General features: G+C 37.3%; 1 protein-coding gene and 1 pseudogene across 3 annotated transcripts in view; one reads left to right on the plus strand and one right to left on the minus strand.

Moving 5' to 3' along the window:
- The window catches only part of LOC125157828 (uncharacterized), a 412,592-nt gene that overhangs the window by 115,959 nt on the left and 272,109 nt on the right, over positions 1–24,524 (plus strand). The window lies entirely within an intron of this gene.
- LOC125157683 (natural resistance-associated macrophage protein 2-like) lies at positions 114–23,172 on the minus strand (annotated as a pseudogene).

A 24,524-nucleotide genomic window follows, 5' to 3' on the forward strand; every position in this document is an offset into this window, starting at 1 on the left:
AACAAAATTATATTGAGGAGAACTAAGTAAAAAGTATTTGTCTTCACACTAAGAACCTAAGTATGATGAGACAGAATGTACTCAATTTAATAATTTTATCGTCCAAAGTATAGTTACTGAATTGCTTTGGAATTGCTACTATTAAGAGCTGCCTGCGATGTGGGAAAAAGTGAGTCAAGTGGGATCTTTTCTTCTCGTACACCAAATATCCAGCTGGAAACATCTGGATGACTAATTGGTTCACTTTTCCTGGGTACTATTTAATTTTGTTTCTGTAAAAGTTCTAGCACCTGATCTTTTTTGGCTCTGGGCTTTTGGATGTCACGGTAGTTGGATATATTGTCACCTTCTTTCTCTTCTGTATTGTCTAAGCTGTGTGTGTGTGTGTGTGTGTGTGTGTGTGTGTGAGAGAGAGAGAGAGAGAGAGAGAGAGAGAGAGATGGTTATATAATGTCCAAGTTATTTTTTGTTTCTGCTAGAGTATGAGTTTCTAGACAATTTTTTAAAAATTCATTTGTTTGTTTATTTATTTATTTATTTACTTATTTATTTATTTATTTTACATTTATTTTTGACAGACAGACACAGAGAATAAGTGGGGAAGGGGCAGAGAGAGAGGGAGACACAGAATCTGAAGGAGGCTCCAGGCTCTGAGCTATCATCACAGAGCCCGACATGGGGTTGGAACTCACAAACCCTGAGATCATGACCTGAGCTAAAGTCAGATGCTTAACCAACTGAGCCACACTGGCGCCCCTAGATAATTGTTTAATGTTTATTTATTTTTGAAGGAGAGAGAGACAGAGCACGAGGGGGGAGGGACAGAGAGTGAGGGAGACACAAAATCCGAAGTAAGCTCCAAGCTCTGAGCTGTTAGCACAGAGCCAGTGTGGGGCTGGAACCCACAGACCACGAGATCATGACCTGAGTAGAAATCAGACACTTAACTGACTGAGCCACCCAGGTGCCCCAAGAGTTTCTAAATAGTGGGAATTTTTTCTGTTTTTGTTCATTTTTTGTAAGGAGTATATCTCTTTACCAGGAAATTTTTTGTAAGTAATTTACCATCGTCTTAAAGATGTGTTTTTGCAAGTGAGAAAAGTTTGTAAGTGAATAGACAGAAGGACTATTAAAACATGAATGTGTTTCAGCAAAGAGATACTGATTTTTTTAATTTATAGTCACAGAACTTAGAAAAGCTACAATTACTATATGAAAATATATTCTATAAGGTGTATTTTCTTTTGCAAGTTTGGCATTTCACACCAGGGAGTCAGGCTCAAGGTACACAATTTAATATATTCAAAAGATTTAGTTGAAGTAGAATCACTTGCTTACCCAATTGGCCTTCAAAGTAGAGGGCTAAACATATTTTCTGAGAACATTTTCAGGAATTCACTTAGTAGTGCTTTCTCTCTCTCACACATGCATGCACACACACATACACACCACACACAAACAAATATGGTTAGCAACAGCAGGTTTGAAATGGACACTTAGAGATTCTTTTCTAAATTCCCCTCTAGGCAATCATCTTAGTATAGATTGTTTATATACGAGTGCACAATTTATGGATTTTTAAAAATATGTCATTAAAATCCTTGGTGGGATTAAATTGGATGTGTAAACATTCAATTAGAAAATTTGATTATCCCTTATTAGCAGACAGATATCTTGAAGATAGCCTAGTTGTAGAAATTCTCTGTTTAATTACTTTTGAGGAATGATATGAGCTCTGTCATGAATTTTGACATTTGGAGAGATTCATATATCTTCTGTTTTCAATCATTTTCAACCTGCTGCTACAGTATATTTTTTTAGTGTCTAAAGTAACTCCCAACAGGATAACAGTATATTTTTTTTAATGTCTATAGTAACTCCCAATAGGAAGAGACAAATATATTTACAATTGAAAACTTTTGTCAAGTTTAGAGTTCTCAAGTAAAATATTTCCAAAATGCTATTTCTTTTTTTAATTAATTTATTTTAAATTTGATTACAATTGTCATACAGTGTTACATTAGTTTCAAATACACAACATAGTGATTCAACAATTCTATACATTACTTGGTGCTAATCACATTAAGTGTACTCTTTTTTTCTTTTAATTTTTCTTTAATGTTTATTTATTCTTGAGAAAGAGACACCATGAGTGGGGGAGACAGAGAAAGAGGGAGACACAGAATCTGAAGAAGTCTCCAGGCTTTGAGCTGTCAGCACAGAGACTTGACACGGGGCTCGAACTCACAAACCGCGAGATTATGACCTGAGCCGAAGTCGAAAGCTTAACAGACTGAGCCACCCAGGTGCCCCTTGATAGGTGTACTTTTAATCCCCTTCCCTGTAACACCCATCCCCCAACCCACCTCCCCTCTGGCAACCACCAGTTTGTTCTCTATAGTTAAAAGAGTCTGGGGGATTTTGGTCTCTTTTCTTTGTTTGTTTTGTTTCTTAAATTCCACATATGAATGAAATCATGTGGTATTTGTCTATCTCTGGCTTATTTCACTTAGCATTAAAAAAAATTCTATTTCAGTTAATCCTATCTTGGGCCATCCTGTTCATTTATCTACAGATACTTCTGGTTGTTATAGATTGTTTCTTTATGTGTTTTTAACTCAAGGACACACTATTGGACATGTATTCAATTGGTTGAGGGTGTGGCACCTGGGAGCAATCCCATCTTTAAATTATTCAGAATTGGAATTTAGACTTCAGATTTAGAATTTATGCTCTAGAGTCAGTCTGGCTAGGTTTACATTCCAGATAAAAATTACTAGCTATGATGTTGCACACATTACTCAGTGGCTCAGAGCTTCTCTTGTTTTATCTGAAAAATGGAGATCACGACAATGCTAAAATTGTTGTAAATATTACCTGAGATAATTAGCTTTCGTTTTTATATATAGTGCTGAATATTAGCTGTAGTTGCTATTTCTCTCCTTCTTCCATCTCTTCTTTCCACTCCACTGGCACTGGCACCCCCTCTTCTTCTCCTCCTCCTCCTCCTCCTCCTCTTCCTCCTCTTCCTCTTCTTCCTCCTCCTTCTCCTTATTCTCCTTCTCCTTCTCCATAGTAGTATTGGCTCTAACTCACAGTCTCCTGGCTCTCTGTTCCAATCCACACTACAAAGTTTATCCATAATAATCTTTCTTTGGCATTATCCTAAAACACAACCTTGTGCAAAAACCTAACTGATTAAAATAAGACTGCTATTATTAAAGTTTCTTTATTGGGGCACCTGGGTGGCTTAGTTAAGTGGCAGACTTTGGCTCAGGTCATGATCTCATGGTTTGTGGGTTGAAGCCCCATGTTGCAGTCTGTGCTGACAGCTCAGAGCCTGCTTCAGATTTGGCGTCTCCCTCTTTCTCTGCCCCTCCCCCGCTTACACTCTTTCTAAAAATGAATTAAAATGTTAAAAAGTTCTTTGTTAATTTGATGCTTCTCTTTTTTTTAAAGACTTACCTTTAATGCTAGTTCTCCAATTCATTTTCCAACATTACTGACTTTTTAAAATTTTTTTTAATGTTTACTTATTTTTGAGAGAGAGAGAGAGAGAGAGAGAGAGAGAGAGAGAGAGAGACAGAGTTCAAGCGGGGAGGGGCAGAAAGAGAGGGAGACACAGAATCTGAAGCAGGCTCCAGGCTCTGAGCTGTCAGCACAGAGCCTGATGCAGGGCTCGAACTCAGGGACTGCAAGATAGTGACCTGAACCAAAGTCAGACACTTAACTGACTGAATCACTCAGGCACCCTGCGGCATTCCTGACTTTTCTACTTTATTTCAGGCAATTAAATCCTCCTGCTGTTGTTGGTCAAAAACAATAGGTGTTAAGAATAAAAAGAAAAGGAGGCCGGCCATCTTGAAAAATTGTGATGGCAACAATAAAAGCAATAATATTATCAGCTTACAGATATAAGCTTTACCATCTGCAAAATACATATGTGTGTGTGTGTGCATGTGCGTGTGTGTGTGTGTGTGTGTGTGTGTGTACAGGCTTACAAAATGCTTTACAGATACTTTCCTAACTTTTCTCATTTAGACAGGGGCAAGAATTTGTCTGAAGGAATAAACATACATAAATAATATATGAATTTGTGGGTATTTGACTGGACCATGAAGAGTCTTTTTTTTTAACTAATACAATAAGCCTTAGAACATATAGATAAGTATATTCAGAATTGATGACAAAGTCCCTCTAGGTATACAAGAGATAACACTCTTCAACTAGGAGTTTGTAAGGAGGGATTATCCTAAGTAAAAAAAAAAAAAGAGTTTGAGCAAGGAACAGAGATTGGAGAGCACTACATGTGTTTGAGAGGTAATGAAAGGCTATAATTTTTCTGGAAGGATGTAAAGAAAGGACTAGCCTGGAGTGTCATTGTAGGTGTCTGTAATGCTTTGGATTTCTATGGATAGAAGTTGTGGAGGGTTATGGTCTAATACAGAGAGTCCTAACCCCTTGATTCTTAAGGCCTGAACAAACTACTGTTGGGCTTTGTTTAAAAAGTCATTTTATAGATTTATCTCCCCTCATGTTTTGGTTATCACCACACTTAACAGAGAAGAAAAAAGAAACATCATTACCTTTCCTTTCATCACATGTCAAAGTATTCAAGATTCTTATTATCCTTGGATGTTGTGCCCTTTTTAGATGGCAGGGGTTTTGTATTTACTGCTTTCTGCATCTATGTACTAAAGTCTAACTGTTTTTTGTTATTTTTTGTTTCTAGTCAAGTTAGTTAACATACTTGGCTTCAGGAGCAGAACCCAACGATCTATCTCTTACATATGACACCCAGTGCTCATCCCAAAAAAGTGCCCTCCTTAGTACCCATCACCCATTTAACCCATCCTCCCACAAAGACATAAAGTCTAAATGTTTTAGCAGAATGAATGAAAATTGACTAAGCAAAATGAAATTATGAAGCAGTGTTGTGTTAGTAAATGTTCAACTATTGTTTGGAAAAACAGGCATGAAAATAATATTTAAAATAAAAATAATTTAAAATAAAAATAAAATAATTAAATGCATGGTATTCTTTATTGTAAATTCCATATAGTCAGTTGATTTCCAGAGAATACTTTTATTGATTTTTTTAAACTTTTTATTTTAATTTCAGTTAGTTAACATACAGTTTTATATTAGTTTCAGGTTTACAATATAGTGATTCAACAACTCCATGCATCACCCAGTACTCATCACAAGTGCATTCCTTAATCTGCATCATCTACTTAACATCTCTCCCCACCACCCTCTCCTCTGGTAGCCATCAGATTGTATCTATAATTAAGAATCTGTTTATTTTTTATTATTTTTTTGTTTTTTTAAATTTTTAAATAGTTTTTATTATTTTTTGTAATTTTGAATTCTCTTTAATGACAGATTCATATTATACTTACATATGGACATTAATTTTACTTATAAAATATATCTCATATTTAATTAGTTAATAGACTAATATACTAATAATACAGAGTAAATTTTATAAAGTTAGTATGTAGTAAATTTTATGAAGTTATGTCAGTTATTAACCAACTACTGTTGTGATTTTTATAATAACTAGCTTAAAAAGAACTCAAGGTTTTTAAAACTATCTGGTTGGCTAAATGGAGCAGAAGAGTATTAACAAGCACAGTATACTAGCACCATTTATTACAAATTTACTATATACCTGACACAATCTTAAACACTATGTGTACCAGTCTTAATGAATCTTTACAACAGTCCAATGATGTAGCTTCTTTCCAGCATCTTCATATATAATGATGCTTCCCTAGTAACTATTTCTATTTATGTGTGACAATTCATGCCACACATTGTAAGGATTATACTTATCTATTTTTTCCAGGGAGTTGCTAACCAAATTGCTATTTAGTAGTACTGGAGTTGGTTGACTGAGGCCTGCATCTTGATTAAAGCACAGTAGGAATGCATCTTCCACATTATATATAGAAAGAACTTATAAGCTTAGCTTCTGTAAATAAATGAATGAATGATTCCTGTTACTGTTGAAGCATGTAGGATACAGGGCTGAGTCACAAAATTTACAAGTATTTCAAATGTCAATGAGAGAGATGAATTAAATGAAATTCTTGTTGCACATGGAAATACAAACTCATTACCAATTTGAAGATTTGTACAGGTTGTAAATTCAACTTTAAATTCATAGATTGCAGTAAGGAGCAAAATCTTGCAGTGTTGTGCACATTTGTTTTTTTTCACTGCATAAAACATATCAGTTTTCCTATTAGTTGAACTATTGTAAAATCCAGGCTGGTGATATCATGGGATTACAGATTTGATTTCAGATATTCTTTTTTTTTCCTTTTTTAGTTGTGAGAGGACTGGTTTCAACTTTGTTATTTTTTTTAATTTTTGCCAAAATTTTTACTTAAATTCCAGTTAGTTAACATACAGTGTAATGTTACTTTCAGGTGGAGAATTTAGTGATTCATCATTTATGTATAACACCCAGTGCTCATCACAACAAGTGCCCTCCTTAATACCCGTCACGTCTTTAGCCCATCCAGCAGCCCACCTCCCCTCAAGTAACCCTCAATTCGTTCCCTATAGTTAATACTCTGTTAATTGGTTTGTTTCTCTTCCCCCCACCATGTTCATTTCTTTTATTTCTTAAATTCCACATATGAGTAAAATCATATGGTATTTGTCTTTCTCTGACTTATTTTTCTTGGCATAATATTCTCTAGCTCAATCCATATCATGGCAAATGGCAAGTTTTCATTCTTTTTTATGGCTAGTAATATTCCACAGTATATGTATGTATATAAACACTTGGGCTGTTTCCATAATTTGGCTATTATAGATAATGCTGCTAAATCATCAGGGTATATGTACCCCTTTGAATTAGCATTTTTGTATTCTTTGAGTAAATACCTAGCAGTGCAATTGCTGGATTGTAGGGTACTCCTTCATCCTTGTTAGATGCTCTGCATCTTGGAAGATGGCAACAAGCAGACTGGGGATGATGGCAATAGAGTGAGCCAGAATCACTCGAGCAAAGTGTCACCGTTTTAGGTTCAGGAATTCTTCCATGATGAACTGGCCAAAATAGGTTACTGTCATGATGGAGCTCTGTCCTGCAGCCAGGATCCCCACTGCCCAGATGTATAGTGCAGCAGACCCAAGTAACATCTCAGTACAACACCCCCTTTATAGATGCCCACAGCCAGTGTTGAGTTATCATCAGGAAAAAGGGCAGTGTGGGGATTGTCGTTATTTTTACAGACTGCAACCACCTAGTTTTTTTTTTTTTTCAAAAACTGCTTCAGCAAAGACAGACAACAAAGATGTTGATGATGAAGGAAACAAAGGGAGCAATGCAAGATTAAATGAAAAAGTACATATTAGTTTCTTGAACTTCATGCTTATTGGCTTATTTTACCTTTCTGGACTTGACTAAGGCAGAATGCAGGTACATATTGTGTGCCATGATGACAGCTTTCACGATGCCCACAGCCTGCTCAATCTGTGGGAGGTGACATCCTGAATAGGAGGGCAGGAATATGCCCTTGAGTACCTGGCTCTGGCTGGGTTTAACTGTAACATATATCCAAATGTGAGGGCCATAATAGTTATTAGAAAGTCTAAAGAGTGCTTATAGCTTCCATAAGCCATATTTGTCCAGAGAAATGCAAAGATATCTGCAATGGTGATGAGAACTCCACCCCATAGAGGATACCTTCCTATAGACAGAAGATTGATGGTAATGGCTGATTCAATAATTTCTTGCATATCTGAGCAAAAAATAGCCAACTCCACCATTAGCCATAGGATAATTTATAAGACCCTGAGATACTGATGGTGACACACTTCAGCAACCCCATGACCACTTTCAATCTAGCTGCAAGGTGCTGGAGCAGGAGTCCCATGATGGTGGCCAACAAAAGAACCCAGAACAACTTAAATCTAGCCACTGCTCCAGACTGCAAATCAGATTCAATGTTTCCTGGATCCAAGTAGGCAGTGCTCATGAGAAAGTTGGGTCCCATGAAAGCGCAGAGTTTATGAAAGTTAAAACAAGAATACTATTCCTCAGGAATGGTGATCTTCCCATCAAAGTAGGTGATGAATGACTCTTGTGAGTGCCTGGTGGACTGGGGAAGAAACACATTATTGTAGACATGGCTGAGGGTACCAAGACTGGCAGACACCCCATGGTCTCCAGAAGCATCATCATCAGACATCTTTTTTTTTTAAGTTTGTTTGTTTTTTGTTTTTGAGAGAGAGAGAAAGAATGCATGAGGAGGAGAGAGAGAGAATCTCAAGCAGGCTTCTCACTGTCAGTGCAGAGCCCGACTGGGCTCAAACTCACAAACCATGAGATCATGACCTGAACTGAAACCAAGACTTGGATGCTCAACTGACTGAGCCACCCAGGCACTCCCATCATCTGGCATCTTCTAATTCAGTACCTAACACCACAGTGGAAGCCTGAATTCCCAAGTTCTTAGAATAACATTCAGCTCTGCAAGCACCTGACAGGATCTCCCACAGCGCCCACTCCACATCCCGGAGCTAACACCAACTCTAGTACTATGTTGAAAAGGAAGGTCAAGAGTGGACATCATTGTCTTGTTCCTGATTTTAGAGGAAAAGCTTTCAACTTTTCAATGTTGAGTAAAATGTTAGCTGTGGGTTTTTCATATATAGCCTTTTTTAATATGGAGATATGGTCTTTCTATGCCCAAAGTTTTAAGAGCTTTTGACAAGAAATAATATTGAATTCTGTGAAAAAAACTATCTGTACTTATTGGGAGGATCATATGATTTAATACTTAATTTATAACTTTGGGCTTAGTAACTTTGGGCTTAGTTTGTTCTTCTAATTCCTTGAATTATACAGTTAGAGTGTTTATTTCATATCTTTCTTTTTTTCCTTAAAGTAGACATTTGTTACTATATGCTCCCCTCAGTACTACTTTTGCTGTATCCCAAGGATTTTAGTATATTGTGCTTTTATTTTTGTTTGTCTCAAGATACTTTCTGATTTCCCTCTTGGTTACTTCTTTGATTAATGGTTCATTCAAGAGTGTGTTTTTTAATTTACATATATTTTTAAAATTTTTCAGTTTTTCTCCTGTTACTGATTTCTAGTTTCATACCATTATAGCTAAAGATGATACTTGATATGATTTAAATCTTTTTTGAATTTGTTAATGTTTGTTCTGTGGCCAAACATATGATCTATCTTGAAGAATGTTCTGTTTATACTTGAGAATTTGTTTTCTGGTGCTGTTGGACAGAATGTTCTGTGTATGTCTGTTTAGTCCATTTGGTTTATAGTGTTATTTAGATCCCCCATTCCCTATTAGTTTTCTCTTAATGATCTGTCTAATGATCAAAGTAGGATATTGAAGTCTTTTACTATTATTCTATTGTTGTCCATTTCACCTTTTAGTTCTGTTAATATTTGCTTTAAATAGTTCAGTGCTCCAATATTGGGAGCATATATATTTATAATTTTATATTATTTTGATGAATTGATGCCTTTCTCACTATATAGTATCTTTTTTGTCTCATAAAAATTTTGACTGAAAATATTTTATCTGACATAAATATTACCATTTCTATTCTCTAGGTTACTGTTTGCATGGAATATCTTTTTTCCATCCATCCCTTTACTTTCAGGCTATTTTTAAGTATCTTAGAGGGATCAGATTTAGGAACTTGTTTTTTAATCTATTTAGCCACTCTGTCTTTTTTCCCCACTGATTATTTTTTATTTTTTTTTATTATTTTTTACATCATGATTAAGTGTAATTCTTAATTCCCATCACCTATTTTACCCATCCCCCCACCCACCACCTCTCTGGTAAATATCAGTTTGTTCTATATGGTTAAGAATCTGTTTATTGATTTGTCTCTATCTCTCTTTTCCTTTGCTCCTTTGTTTCATTTAGTAAATTCCACATGAGTGAAATCATGATATTTGTCTTTGACTTATTTCACTTAGCATTATGCTCTCTAGTTCTATCCATGTTGTTGCAAATAGCAAGATTTCATTCTTTTTTGGCTGAATAATATTGCATTGTATATATGTATATATATACCACTTCTTTATCCATTCATCTATGGATGGGCACTTGGGCTGCTTCCATACATTGGCTATTGTAAATAATGCTGCAAATAAACATAGAGATGCACATATCCCTTTGCATTGGTGTTTTTGTATTTTGGGGTAAATACCCAGTAGTGCAATTACTGGATAATAGTGTAGCTCTATTTTTAATTTTTTGAGTAACCTCCATATTGTTTTGCACAGTGGCTGCACCAGTTCGCATTCCTACAAGCAGTGCTAGAGGGTTCCTTTATCTTTGCATCCTTGCGAACACGTGTTTCTTTTGTAGCCACTCTGTGTCTTTTGAATGGAGAATTTAGTACATTTATATGTGAAGTAATTACTGATACGTAAAGACTTACTATTGCCATTTTGTGAACTGTTTTCTGGATTTTTTAGTTATTTCATTTCTTTATTCCTTTCTTTCTGTCTTCCTTATAATACTATGCTTGTATTCTTGTCTTTTTATCTTTTGTGTATCCAATGTAGGTTTTTCTCTTTATGGTTACCATGAGGCTTACATAAAATATCTTACAACAGTATATTTTAATCTGATAAAAACTTACATTCAAATCACATATAAAATCGGTACACTCTTACATTTCCTCACCACATATTTTATGCTACTGATGTCACACTTTACATCTGTCTATATTCTGGCTTTAGTAAAAAAATTATCAGAGTCCAGAGTGGCTGCACCAGCTTGCATTCCCACCAACAATGCAAAAGACATCCTCTTTCTCTGCATCCTCACCAACATATGTTGTTGCCTGAGTTGTTAATGTTAGCCATTCTGACAGGTGTAAGTTGGTATCTCATTGTGGTTTTGATTTGTATTTCCCTCATGATGAGTGATGTTGAGTATTTTTTCATGTGTCGGTTGGCCATCTGGATGTCTTCTTTGGAGAAGTGTCTATTCATGTCTTTTTCCCATTTCTTCACTGTATGGAGGTTCCTCAAAAAACTAAAAATAGAACTACCCTACGACCCAGCAATTGTACTACTAGGCCCTTATCCATGGGATACAGGTGTGCTGTTTCCAAGGGACACATGCAACCCCATGTTTATAGCAGCATTGTCAATAATAGCCAAAGTACAGAAAGAGCCCAAATGTCCATCAATGGATGAATGGATAAAGAAGATGTGGTATATCTATACAATGGAGTATTACTCAGCAATCAAAAAGAATGAAATCTTGCCATTTGAAACTATGTGGATGGAACTGGAGGGTATTATGCTAAGTGAAATTAGTCAGTCAGAGAAAGATAAACATCATATGACTTCACTCATATGAGGACTTTAAGAAGCAAAACAGATGAACAAAGGAAGGGAAACAAAAATAATATAAAAACAGGGAGGGGAACAAAACAGAAGAGACTCATAAATATGGAGAACAAACTGAGGGTTGCTAGAGGGGGTGTGGGAGGGGGGATGGGCTAAATGGGTAAGGGGCACTAAGGAATCTACTCCTGAAATCATTGTTGCACTATATGCTAACTAATTTGGATATAAATTAAAAACAAATTAAAAATAAAATTAAAAAAAATTAGAGTCTATAGTTGTTTTGAATATTGCTTTTTAACTTTTATACTAGAAACAAACGTGATTTACATAGCACCATTAAAGTATTATGGTATTCTGGCTATGCATTAATCCCTCTGCCTGGGTGTAGCAGAAAAACTTGGTATTGGCTTTGCTTTGAGTGTGATCAGCATAGCCTGCCTGCGTCTTGGTTGAGTACTGCTGGTTGCACAGCTTCTAGGTATTCTTGGCAGTCCTTAATAAGGCCCAAGAATCACAGTGGTTGGGGCTATGTTTCAATTCCTTTGTGGGAACAGGATGGGGAGGAGCCACTCCAGGCAACTCCCAAATTTTTTCAAGAGGTTTTTGGGTCAGGAGGGGTCAGAATATATTCTCAGCCTTCACTATGAATGAATCTCTGCTTGGTTATAGCAAAGGAACACTCCATGCTCAGTAGGGACTGTTCTGGGGGTGATCATCTCTACCCACTCACTTCTCAGCTTGAACATTTTTGTTTACTCAGCTTTCAGGTGCTTTCACCAGTATCTTTGCCCAGATGGGTCTGGGAAACACTCTAACCATCAGATGGGGCTATGACTCAGCTCCTTGCCTGTTCATAGGCAAACCAAACTCTAGGACCAGCAAAACTCCTTGTTTGAAGACCTGAATCAGGAATATTTGCATCCCAGTGAGTTCCTTGGTCAGAGTGTGTCACTGACTTGATTCTGCAGATGCACAAAGCCGCTTGGTTGGGATTACTACTTGGGCACTGTAATTATAAACTTGATCTGTCAAGATCCATGTGCTGTATACTTCAAGCCCCTCTCCTTTCTCCTTCACAGATTCACAGTGGCTGAGCCTTGAAGATTCCCCTGTAATTTCTATAGGGTGAGACTAGACTACAGGCTTCCATGAAGTTACTCAAAATGCTGAGGACACTGGTTGTCTCCTCTGGGCTCCCTTTTCCCAATGGAGAAACTAGAGGCTCAGGGGAGACCTCTCCACATGGTTCTGTGCTGGCCCGTGTGAGGCGCTCTGTGGTTACTGTGTAGCCATTTCTTTTGCCCTTCTAATGCAGTCTGTCTTGGTCTCTTGGTGAAGGGGGATGCTTCCACCTGACCCCTGTGTTCTAGGAACCTCTCAGTGGTGTCTTGTTCATGAGTAATCGTTAGTTGTTCTTGTGAGTGGGAGCAAAGTCAGGAATGACCTATGTTACCTTCTTGCTGATATCACTTCTCAATTGATAGAGTATTCTGAATTTGACTATATATTTACCTTCACCAATGAGTTTTATACTTTTATATGTTTTCATGTTGTTACTTAGCATGCTTTTATTTCAACTTGAAGGGCTCTCTGAGATTTATTTTAAGGAGGACTGTGGTGATAATCTCTCTTACCTTTTGTTTTGGAATATCTTTTTGTCTCATTCATTTATGAAGGTCAGTTTTGCCTGGTATAGTATTCTGAATTGTCAGTTTTATTTTTCATTCAGCCCTTCAAATATACTATCCAACTCTTTTCTAGCATGGAAGGTTTTTGCAGATAAACCCACTGATAACCCTATGATGGTTTCCTACTGTATTGTGTCATTTTTCTCATGCTGATCTCAAAAGTCTCCGTTGCCTTTGCCTTTTAACATTTTGATTATCATGTGTCTCAGAGTAATCTTTGTTAGACTGATCTTGCTTAGGGTTTTGAGCTTTCTGTACCTTGATGTTTTATGACTTCCAAAATTTTGGAAGTTTTCAGTTACTATTTCTTTAAAAAAGCTTTATGCCTCCACTTCTCTTGAGATTCCCATGATGTGATTCTTTATTCACTTTATGGTGTCTCATAATTCATGCAGGCTTTCTTACTCTTTTCTATTATTTTTTTTCTTTTTGTTTCTTTAACCAGATAATTTCAAATGGTCTGTCTTCAACTTCACTGATTCTTTTGTGTGATCATGGCTGTTAATGAAGCTGTCTGTTGAAATTTTCAGTTCTGTCTTTGTATCCTTCAGCTCTGGGATTTCTATTTGGTCCTTCTCATAGTTTATCTTAATTTATGAAAATTATCAGTTTGCTTATTGTTTTCCTGATTTCATTCAGTTGTCTGTGTTCTCTTGTATTTCACTGAATTAATTTAAGATGGTTACTTTGAATTCTTTGTCACACAAATCATAGATCACTGTATCTTCAGGGTTGGTTACTGAAGTTTTATTAGTTTCTTCTAGTGGTGTCACATTTGCCTGATTGTGATCCATATAGCTTTGCATTAGTGTATTTGCATTTGAGGTATCAAACACCTTTTGCAGTTTCATTTATTTTATTTTATTTTTTATTTTTAAAAATTTACTTCAAAATTAGCATATTCTGAAACAATGATTTCAGGAGTAGATTCCTGAATGTTCTTTAACCATTTACCCCATCCCCCCTCCCACAACCCCTACAGCAACCCTCAGTTTGTTCTCCATATTTATGAGTCTCTTCTGTTTTGTCCTCTCCCTGTTTCTATATTGTTTTTGCTTCCCTTCCCTTTTGTTCACCTGTTTTGTCTCTTAGAGTCCTCATATGAGTGAAGTCTTGTGACTTTTGTCTTTCTCTGACTAATTTCACTTAGCATAATACCCCCCAGTTCCATCCACATAGTTGCAAATGGCAAGATTTCATTCTTTTTGATTGCTGAGTAATACTGTGTATAGGTATACCACATCTTCTTTATCCATTCATCCATCGATGGGCACTTGGGCTCTTTCCATACTTTGGCTATTGTTGACAATGCTGCTATAAACATGGGGGTACATGTGTCCCTTGGAAAAAGCACACCTGTATCCTGTGGATAAATACCTAGTAGTGCAATTGCTGGGTTGTAAGGGAGTTCTATTTTTAGTCTTTTGAGGAACCTCCATACTGTTTTCCAGAGTGGCTGCACCAGCTTGCATTCCCACCAACAATGCAAAAGACATCCTCTTTCTCCACATGTTCGTCAACATCTGTTGTTGCCTAAGTCATTAATGTTAGCCATTCTGACAGGTGTAAAGTGGTATCTCATTGTGGTTTTGATTTGTATTTTCCTGATGATGAGTGATGTTGAACATTTTTTCATGTGTTGGTTGGCTATCTGGATGTCTTCTTTGGAGAAGTGTCTATTCATGTGTTTTGCCCATTTCTTCACCAGATTATTTGTTTTTTGGGTGTTGAGTTTGTCAAGTTCTTCATAGATTTTGGGTACTAACCCTTTATCTGCTATGTCATTTGCAAATATCTTCTCTTATTTTGTCGGTTGCCTTTTTGTTTTGCTGATTGTTTCCTTCACTGTACAGAAGCTTTTTATTTTGATGAGGTCCCAGTAGTTCCTTTCTGCTTTTGTTTCCATTGCCTCTGGAGATGTGTTCAGTAAGAAGTTGCTGAGGCCAAGATCAGAGGTTTTTGCCTGCTTTCTCCTCGAGGATTTTGATGGCTTCCTGTCTCACATTGAGGTCTTTCATCCATTTTGAGTTTATTTTTGTGTATGGTGTAAGAAAGTGGTCCAGGTTCATTCTTCTGCATGTCGCTGTCCAGTTTTCCCAGCACCACTTGCTGAAGAGACTGTCTTTATTCCTTTGGATATTCTTTCCTGCTTTGTCAAAGATTATTTGGCCACATGTTTGTGGGTCCATTTCTGTGTCCTCTATTCTGTTCCATTGATCTGAGTGTCTGTTTTTGTGCCAGTACCATACTGTCTTGATGATTACAGCTTTGTAGTATAGCTTGAAGTCCAGGATTGTGATGCCTCCTGCTTTGGTTTTCTTTGTCAAGATTGCTTTGGCTATTCAGGATCTCTTCTGGTTCCATACAAATTTTAGGATTATTTGTTCTAGCTCTGTGGAGAATGCTGGTGTTATTTTGGTAGGGATTGAATTGAATATGTAGATTGCTTTGGGTAGTATCGACATTTTAACAATATTTGTTCTTCCTCTCCAGGAGCATGAAATCTTTTTCCATTTTTTTCCGTCTTCTTCAATTTCTTTCATAAGCTTTCTATAGTTTTCAGTGTATAGATTTGTCACCTCTTTGGTTAGATTTACTCCTAGGTATTTTATGGTTTTTGGTGCAGTTGTAAATGGGATCAGTTCCTTGATTTCTCTTTCTGTCGCTTCATTGTTGGTGTATAGGAATGCAACCGATTTCTGTGCATTGATTTTTTATCCTGCAACTTTGCTGTATTCGTGAATCAGTTCTAGCAGTTTTTTGTGGAATCTGTTGGGTTTCCCATATAGAGTATCATGTCATCTGCAAAGAATGAAAGTTTGACCTCCTCTTGGCTGATTTGGATGCCTTTATTTCTTTGTGTTGTCTGATTGCAGAGGCTAAGACTTCCAATTCTATGTTGAATAACCGTGGTGAGAGGGGACATCCCGGTCTTGTTCCTAACCTTACAGGGAAAGCTCTCAGTTTTCCCCATTGAGGATGATATTAGAGTTGGGTCATTCATATATGACTTTTATGATCTCGAGGTATGCACCTTCTATCCATACTTAATTGAGTGTTTGTATCAAGAAAGGATGCTGTATTTTGTCAAATACTTTCTCTGCATCTATTGACAAGATCATATGGTTCTTGTCCTTTCTTTTATTGATGTGATGAATCATGTTAATTGTTTTGCAGATATTGAACCAGCCCCGCATCCCAGGTATAAATCCCGCCTAGTTGTGGTGAATAATTTTTTTTTAATGTATTGTTGTATCCAGTTAGCTAATATCGTGTTGAGGATTTTTGCATCCATGTTCATCAGGGAAATTGGTCTATAGTTCTCCTTTTTAGTGAGGTCGCTGTCTGGGTTTGGAATCAAGGTAATGCTGGCTTCATAGAGTTTGGAAGTTTTCCTTCCATTTCTACTTTTGGGAACAGTTTCAAGAGAATAGGTGTTAACTCTTCTTTAAATGTTTGGTAGAATTCCTCTCGAAAAACATCTAGCCCTGGACTCTTGTTTTTTGGCAGATATTTGATTACTAATCCGATTTCCTTACTGGTTATTGGTCTGTGAAATTTTTCTATTTCTTCCTGTTTCAGTTTTGGTAGTGTATATGTTTCTAGGAATTTGTCCATTTCTTTCAGGTTACCCATTTTATTGGCATATAATTTCTCATAATATTCTCTTATTATTGTTTTTATTTCTGTTGTGTTGGTTGTGATCTCTCCTCTTTCTTTCTTGATTTTATTTATTTGGATCCTTTCCTTCTTCTTTTTGATCAAACTAGCTAAGGATTTATCAATTTTGTTAATTCTTTCAAAGAACCAGCTTCTGGTTTCATTGATCTGTTCTGTTTTTGTTTTGTTTGTTTGTTTGTTTGTTTGTTTTGATAGCATTAATTTCTGCCCTACTCTTTATTATTTCCTGTCTAATTCTGCTTTTGGGTTTTATTTCCCATTCTTTTTCCAGATCCTTAAGGCATAAGGTTAGATTGTATAGCTTAGATCTTTCTTCCCTCTTTAGGAAGGCCTGGATTGCTGCATACTTTCCTCTTAGGATGGCCTTTGTTGCGTCCCAGAGGTTTTGGTTTGTAGTATTATCATTGTCATTGACTTCCATAGACTTTTTAATTTCCTCTTTAACTGCTTGGCGAGTGCATTCATTCCTTAGTAGGATATTCTTCAGTCTCCAAGTATTTGGTACCTTTCCAAATTTTTTATTGTGGTTGATTTCGAGTTTCATAGTGTTGTGGTCTGAAAATATGCATGGTATGTTATCAATCTTTTTGTACTTCCTTAGGGCTCATTTGTGTCATAGTATATAGTCTATTCTGGAGAACGTTCCATGTGCACTGGAGAAGAATGTGTATTCTGCTGCTTTAGGATGAAATGTTCTGAATATATCTGTTAGGTCCATCTGGTCTAGTGTGTCATTCAACTCCATTGTTTCCTTGTTGACTTTTTGATTAGATGATCTGTCCATTGCTGTGAGTGGGGTGTTGAAGTCTCCTACTATTATGGTATTACTATCAATGAATTTCTTTATGTTTGTGATTAATTGCTTCATATATTTGGGTGCTGCCACATTTGGCACACAAATATTTACAAGTATCAGGTCTTCTTGGTCTATAGACCTCTTGATGATGATATTATGCCCTTCTGCATCAATTGATACAGTCTTTATTTTAAAGTCTAAATTGTCTGATATAAGTATGGCTACTCCAGTTTTCTTTTGTTGACCATTAACATGATAGATGGTTCTCCATCCCCTTATTTTCAATCTGAAGGTGTCTTTAGGTATAAAGTGGGTCTCCTTTACAACAGCATATAGATGGATCTCTTTTCTTATCCATTCTGTTACCCTATGTCTTTTGATTGGAGCATTGAGTCCGTTGATGTTTAGAGTGAGTACTGAAAGATATGGATTAATTGCCATTATGATACTTGTTGAGTTTGAGTTATTGGTGGTGTTGTTTGGTCCTTTCTAATCTTTTGTTGCTTTTGGTATATACACACACACACACATGTATATATACATATATGTATACACACATACATATATATACACACACACACACATATATATATATATATATCTTTTCTCCCCTCAAAAAGTTCCCCTTAAAATTTCTTTCAGGGTTGGTTTAGTGGTCACAAACTTTTAATTTTGTTTGTCTGGGAAACTTTTCATCTCTCCTTCTATTTTGAATGACAGCCTTCTTGGATAAAGAATTCTTGGCTGCATATTTTTCTGATTCAGCACACTGTATATTTCCCAGCATTCCTTTATGGCCTGCCAAGTTTCTGTGGATAGGTCTGCTGCAAACCTGATCTGTCTTCCCTTGTAGGTTAGGGACTTTTTTTCCCTTGCTGCTTTCATGATTCTCTCCTTGCCTGAGTATTTTGTGAATTTGACTATGATATGCCTTGTTGATGGTTGGTTTTTGTGGAATCTAATGGGGGTCCTCTGTGCTTCCCAGATGGTGATGTCTGTGTCTTTCCCCAGGTTAGGAAAGTTTTCCGCTATGATTCGCTCACATAACCATTCTACCCCTATTTCTCTCTCTTCCTCGTCTGGGACCCCTATCATTCTGTTTTTGTTCCTTTTTAATGAGTCACTCATTTCTCTAATTCTTAAATAGTGCTCTTTTGCTTTAATCTCCCTCCTTTTTTTTTCCTGCTTCATTATTCTCCATAAGTTTGTCCTCTATATTCCTGATTCTCTGTTCTGCCTCATCCATCCTTGCCACCGCTGCATCCATCCGTGATTGCAGCTCATTTATAGCATTTTTTATTTCATTCTAGCTATTTTTTTACTTATTTTATCTCTGCAGAAAGGGATTCTAATCTATTTTCGATCTCAGCTAGTATTCTTATTATCATGATTCTAAATTCTTGTTCAGACATCTTGCTTGTATCTGTGTTGGTTAAATCCCTGGCTGTCATTTCTTTGTGCTCTTTCTTTTGGGGTGAATTCCTTCATTTTGTCATTTTGAAGGGACAAAAGGATAAGTAGGTAGAAAAATTGTAATAAAAATTAAAATTAAAAAACTATTAAAATTAAAAATTAAAACACATGCATACACACAAAAGTCAAATAGATGATGCTAGATCCTAGTTGTGTTTTGGTCTGAGTGTTTAAAGTGGTTTGACAGATTAGAGAAAAAAAGAAAAAGGGGGGAAGAAAAAAAAGGAAATCGTTTGAAAATTTGAAAAAATGAATACACTCAAGTAGACTAAAATGAGATGATGGAGGTAAAATAGGATTTGAAAAAATATACACAAGTAAAGAATATAGTAGAAAGAAATTAAAGAAAAATATTTTTAATAAAAATTAAAAATAAATATGAATTTTTTCATTTTCTGTATTTAAGAAAAAAGAAAAGCAACAAAAAGAAAAACAAAGAAAAGAAAAAAAGAAATCATTTGAAAATTTGAAACAGTGAATGCACTGTAGTAGACTAAATTAAAATGATGGGAGTTAGATAGAATTTGGAAAAAAATTACATAAAAGCAAAAAAATATAGTAATAAAAATTAAATAAAAATATTTTTAAAAGAGATCAAAAGTAAAAATGAATTTTTTCTCTTTCTGCATTCAAGAAAAAGAAATGAAAAAGACAAAAAAAGAAAAAAAAGGAAATTGTTTGAAAATTTAGTCTACTCAAGTAGACTAAAATTAAATGATGGAAGTAAAGTGGAATTTGAGAAAATGTACACAAAAGTAAAAAAATATAGTAATAAAAATTAAAGACAGATATATTTAATAAAAATTGAAAATAAAAATGATTTTTTTCTTTTTCTGTAGTCAAGAAAAAGCAAAGAATTGTAAAAGAGGAAAAGGAAAAAGGAAAAAAAAAGAAAAAATTGAATAGATGAACCTGCTAACCGATTGAAGTAGGACTGAAATTGCTTTGTTTTCCCCTAGAAGTCAGTCTATGTAGCCCTTTATAGTCCATAAGCTAAGCCGGCTGTGAGGCTTGCTTGTGTTCTTGAAGAGCAAAGTTGGCCCAGTTGAAGAGCAAAGTTGAAGACCAGTTGGCCCCACTGGTGGGGCTCAGTGTAACAGCTCCGCTCTCCACTAGATGGCCCTGATAGCCTACTGGGGTGGATTGTTGCAGTGCTCATAGGTGCTTATGTGCATGCGTGGGAGCAGTGAATATGGCACCACCCAGCTACCCAGTCTGTTCTCCTGGATCAGCAATCATGCACTGGTCCTGTCTTCAGCTCTTGTCCATCCCCTGCTTTTTCACTCTCCATGACCAGACCCCAGGCAGTACCTCTCCCCCAAGTTTTGTCTGAGATGCAGCTGCTTTCCCTGGCCCCCTACTTCTGAAGGACTGCGGCTTTGATTCGTTCCCCCCCCTCTGTGGGAGGGTCTCACTGAGCAATGGCCAAATGAGCAATGACCAAATGTTGGCTGCACCCAGGAATGCCCGCTGGACCCTGCTGTTGCCAGTGCCCCGAGACTGTGGCCAGGTGCCAGCCCGCCCCAGCAAAAGTTCACGAGACAGTGTAGCATCAGCATTTCAGGGATTATGGAAAATCACAACACACATCTGGTACCAGGCTTCACCCTCAAAGACCTTGCCCCAGCACCAGGGAATGTGGTCGCCTTCCGGGGTCTGCTGGGACCAGGTGGCTTCAACAGTCTTTACCAAATGTCCTTCCAACAGCAGAACCGCTTGTCCCCATTTGGCCTGAGAACCTCTCAGACCCCACTCTTCCTGGGGATTTGCCCTTCCCAACAGAGCACCGCCAGGTATCGAGCTGCAGAGTTGCAGCCTTTGCACTCCCCTTGTTCACAGTCTTGATGGAATTTAAACCCTCTCCTTTCTCCTTTCTCCTCTATCCCTTTTTAGTTTAGTCCCTGTGGCTCTTTCCAATTTTCCACTTTCTCTCCAGCTGCTTTTGGGGAGGGGTGCTTTTCCGGTATGCTCCCCTCTCCAGTCTCCATCCTCTCTCTGCCCACAAAAGGGGTTCCCTACCTTTTGCAGCTTCTCATTCCCCAAGTTCAGCTCTCTGCACTGCTTACCTACTGAATTCTGTGGTTCAGGTTGTGCATATTGCTGTGTTAATCCTCCAATAACTTTCTAGGTGTGTAGGATGGTTTAGTGTTGGTCTGGCTGTATTTCATGAATGTGAGACACAACAAAAAGCTTCCATGCTGTTCTGCCATCTTGGCTCCTCCCACCTTTTGCACTTTCTAAGACTGGTCCACAGGTAAAGACCTCCTGTTAGTTCCCCCTTCTGATACCATTATCTCCAGATTCACAGTTGCACTGTGTTGGAGCTAATTATGAAACTGTCTTTAGGTCTACAGTGCATTCCACCATTGATTAAGCTTGTTACCAGGGGCTCTGAATAGCATGGATTATGTCTCTGGTAGATAAGTGTACCTTTAGTACATTGTTCAGTAGGGTGGCACTGGGACAAGGATCTGCTTCAGGGTCAACAGCTGGTTCCTCAGAGAATGGGCCTATTACCAGACGTGCAGACATTTGTGACTTGTGCTAAATCCCTGGGAGGGACTCTGTTTCTGGTCATTCTATGGATACCTGCATGGGAAGCACTGGCCCTAAGCTATGGTTGAGAAGGTCTGGAACTGAGCCCTGTGGCTGTTTCAGGTTTCACAACCAATATTGAGGTTTGAAAACCTCAATATTTTTGAGACATGGGTTTGAATATTTCCCAAGGTGGGCAGGACTGTTCCCTGACTATAATTGGAGGGGCTGGAGCCTAGTAGAGGTCTGTTTCAGGTACTCCTGAGGGATGTACATGTGCATTGCCCGCCTAATCCTTATGCTATAAGGACTGCTCATAGACTGAAGCTGAGAGGGGTTGTTACTGAGTTTAGGCCCCTTTTCAGGATCTACAGGAGCATAGACAGGAGTGTCTCTCACTAGGTTCCTGAGACATTACTACTCATGAACTGTGGCTAGTAGGGGACAGAGCTGAATAGGGGACCCTTTTAGGATCCTCGGGGAAACAAACTGGTATATCTCTTGCTGGGTCCCTGGGCTAGCATGTCTGCTGGTGGACTGTGGCTGGAGCCAGGTATAAGGCCCATTTTAGGATCTGGCTTGCAGACAAGATTGTCTCCCAGTGGGTCTCTGGGTTAACAGGAATGCTTGTAGATTGTGTCTGGAAGGGGGTTAGAGCCATGTATCTGGACCTTTCTAGTATCTCCAGAGTTACATACATGAGTTCTCCTGCCTGGTACCATGGCTGGCATGTCTGTTGGTAGACTGTGGTATTGATGGGGATAGAGCAAAGTATAGGGCCATTTCAAGATCTCTGGGGTTACAACTAGGAATATTTCTCACTAGGTGCTACCAGGACTGTTTGCAGACTGAAGCTAGAGGGGTCTAGAGCCATTATGGAATCTACATTTAGACTGAATTTGGTGAGCTTACCTCCAGGGCTTTCAGACTGAAGCCAAGAGGGACTGGAACTGGTTCACTAGCCACTTCAGGATCCACACCCAGGACCAACCTCTGTATACCTATTACACAAAGCACAGATGGGCATGATTCCTTCTGACCCCTTCACATATGGTACTGTTGCCCATACCAAAGGTAAATACAGCTTTAGCCAAGTCCTCAGGGGTATAAAGCTAATTCTGTGTCTGAAGTCAGAACTATGTTTGATGAGTCCACCACCTGGGTGTGGGCCTGACTTTTGCCTCCTCAATATGACTCTTGTAGGTCCTGGACTGACCTGGGTTTCATAATGTTCTGTCTGCATCACAAAGCTCCCATAAAGGCAATCTTGTCCATGGATGTATATAAAATAATTGTTGATGAAGTGGTATATGAGTGAAGGACATCTTGTTCATCCATCTTGTGGATATCACTCCATCAAGGCTGTATTTTTATAAACCGAGCAGGCCCCACCACCTGACCAGACACCAGGACATTCTCAGACTCCTCGATTCTCTCTTAATCCATATCTTCTCTACGTGTTACTTTTTTTCTTACTTACATTAACCAATTCTTGTCATTATATCAATTTCTTCTATAGAACATATTTGGCCTACATTTGCTCCTTAGAAATATTCTCACTCACATTTTGATGGCTGCATAGGCTCAATGCTTAGCTCTACAAACACTTCTGTTTCCTGATTAAGCACCATTTGCTGATTTTTGATGGCTTTAGTACAATCCACTCTAGGAAGTTGAATGTTTTGGATTGTGTTTACTTATAGCAGTTTCCTTAATACTTGCCCTGGTTCTCAGCCCAACATTGAGTGTAAAACAATACATTGTACTTGGGCTCCCACCTACTGAATTGGAAATAAATTATATTTAAAATTCACTACGTCCTATAGACATACGTGGAAGATGTTGGGGGTTTGGTTCTAGACCACTACAATAAAGCAAATATCACAATAAAGTGAGAAAAATAGATGCTTTGGTTTCCCATTGCATATGAAAGGTATTTTGCACTATACTGTATTAAGTGTGTGATAGCATTATGTCCTAAAAACAATGTACATATTTTAATTTAAAATACTTTATTGCTAAAGAATGCTAATAATCACCAGAGCTTTCAGCAAGTCATAATCTTTTTATAAGTAGAGAATCTTGCCTCAGTTTTGAAGGCTGCTGATTGATCAACTTTTTAAGGTTGGAATGGCTGTGGCAATTTCTTAAAATAAGACATTAATTAAGTTTGTTGCATCAATTGACTTTTCCTTTCATGAAAATTTTTTTCTGTAGTATGCAATATCTTTGATAGCATTTTACCCACAGAACTTCTTTCAATATTGAAGTCAATTCCCTGAAACCTTGCCACTGCTCTATCAACTAAGTTCATGTAATATTTTAAATATTTTATTGTCATTTCAACAATATTCACAGCATCACACCCAGGAGTAGATTGTAACATATTTCTGGGTACACCACATTTAAAAATTTTTGTTGTAATTCCAGTATAACTAACACTCAGTGTTATATTAGTTTTAGGTGTACAATATAGTTATTTGACAGTTCCATATATCACCCAGTGCTCATAATGGCAATTGCACTCCTCAATCCTCATCACATATTTCACACATCCCTGAACCTACCTCCTCTCTGGTAATCATCAGTTGTTTTTTTTTTTTTTATAGTTGAGTCTATTTCTCTCTCTCTCTCCCTCTCTCTCTTTTCCCCTTTGCTCCTTTGTTTTGTTCACTAAATTTCACATATGAAATTTCACATTTGGTACTTGTTTCCTTTCTCTGACTAACTTATTTCACTGAGCGTTATACACTCTAGCTCCATCATTGTAGTTGCAAATGTCAAGATTTTATTTTTTTCATGGCTGAGTAATATTCCATTGCATATATATATACTACTTCTTCTGTATCCATTCATCTATCAGTGGACCTTGGTATACTTCCATAATTTGTCTATTGTAAATAATGCTGCTGTAAATAAACATAGGGGGGATTGTATTCATTTGAATTAGTGTTTTTGCATATTATTTGTAAATACCCAGTAG

Source organism: Prionailurus viverrinus, chromosome X (genome assembly GCF_022837055.1).
Source record: "Prionailurus viverrinus isolate Anna chromosome X, UM_Priviv_1.0, whole genome shotgun sequence".
NCBI lineage: Eukaryota > Metazoa > Chordata > Mammalia > Carnivora > Felidae > Prionailurus > Prionailurus viverrinus.